Here is a 1,898-nt window from a genome sequence, read left to right as displayed (position 1 = left end):
GAGAGCCGCCGGGGGACTGGCGGGAATGTCGCGAGAGGTTGAGAGAGTCGCGCGAGATATGGCTCCTCCCTGCGGGCAGGGAGCCGGAGCGCAAAGCTAGCGGGTGGTAAGGTGCAAGTGCCCGCGCCTGCGAGCCAAAGCGCATCTGAAGCCCGAGGTCTTTAAAAAGCAGGAATGGGGATGAAGACCTTATAGTGTAAGGTAGCATATCGAATTTCAGTGAAAGAAGGTTCTTCCAGATCAACCAGTCTAGCCTTCTCACTTAACAGATGGGATAACAGGTCTCCTGCCACCGGTGGCATTCTGGCTAACCTTACTGATGGGCCAGGGATGATGCTGTAACCCATGGGAGACAGGCGGATGTGCGTCCCTGGTGGTTGAAAAGGAGGGATTAGGGTGGTAGGGCGCTGGCAGCCACCACCTCGGTCCAGACCCCCGCTTCTGGGTGCTGAGGTGAACGGATACAGTTGGCATTTGCAAGGTAAAAAGGAAAGGAAGACAGAATCAAGGATTCGCTTCATCTAGGGGCTTTGCTCCTCCCCTTTGTGTGTATTAGGACTTTGTTGTTATTGTTGTATGCCGCTTAGAGGCTGTGAAAAGGTATCCCTAAAAGATGTAGAAGTGGACTTGACAGGATTTAAAATCTGCAAGGAAGATTGGAGACGAAATGTTCTTGTCCAAAGATGGCATAACTGAGGCGAAAAGTTTAAAGGAGTTTCTCATGGTCATGATGCTGAGCCCTGCTCAGCTCTCCTGAGTATCTCGTTTTCTAGAGATCTCTATTCCTTTGGGTATTAAACAAGAGGCTTTCCTATTTTCTAAATAGATTTTAGGGCAAGTGTTCAGGAATGTTTACAGTCTTATTTGTTCTTTCTTTATAAACAGAGAAAAAGGAAAGTCAAAGAGGAAAATTTTTATAACACATTAATTCTGTTACAGATTAACAGCCATACACAAATATCCACACGTTTACTTATACCTTCCCCTCAAATTTATAGCTTCTGTTTTTCTGTGGAGAGCATGAGGAGAGCCAGGACTGTGTCCCATTCTCTAGGACCCTGTTAAATGACTAGCTAATATCATAGATTAATTATGGTTTTTAATATTCACTGGGGGCCCTGTGGCGCAGCGGTTCAGAGCTACAGCTGCCAGCCAAAAGGTCGGCAGTTCGAATCTACCAGCCGCTCCTTGGAAACCCTATGGGGCAGTTCTACCCTGTTCTATAGGGTCGCTATGAGTTGGAATCAACTGGACGGCAACAGGTTTATTTACTGAGTTCTTACAATGTTCTAGTTACCTTGTACGCATTTTGCAAGTGTGCCATTTACTCCTCACAGCAACCTGATGAAGTAGGTACTATTGTTATTCCTATTTACAGAGATAGAATGACTCACCCAAAGCCACACTACCAGGAAGTGGTGGAACAACAATTATGAACCCAGATAGCCTGACTTCAGAGTCTGCAATTAAATAACTTGGAGTCGGGTAAGTGACAGAACTGCAATTGGAATTTAGGCTGTCCATCTCCAGATCCCACAGTACCCTTTATATCAGCTGTTTTGAAACTTTTTGGTCTCAGGATCTTTTACACTCTAATTACTGAGGACCCTAAAGAGTATTGTTTATATAGCTTATATCTGTGGAGTTCTCTAGGTGGCACAAATGGTTTGCACTCAACTACTAACCTAAAGGTTGCTGGTCCAAACCCACCCAGTAGTGCTGTGGAAGAAAGGCCTGGCAATCTGCTTCCGTAACGATTATAGCCAAGAAAACCTTATGGAACAGTTCTACTCTGTAACACGTGGGGTCACAATGACTCAGAATTGACTTGATGGCAACAGGCTTTGGCATATCTATCGTTATTTACCTTATTTGAAGTTAAAACAAATTTATTCATT

This window comes from Trichechus manatus, unplaced genomic scaffold (genome assembly GCF_000243295.1).
Source record: "Trichechus manatus latirostris isolate Lorelei unplaced genomic scaffold, TriManLat1.0 scaffold00109, whole genome shotgun sequence".
In the NCBI taxonomy this organism is placed as follows: domain Eukaryota; kingdom Metazoa; phylum Chordata; class Mammalia; order Sirenia; family Trichechidae; genus Trichechus; species Trichechus manatus.
Note: the sequence above shows the minus strand (reverse complement) of the source record.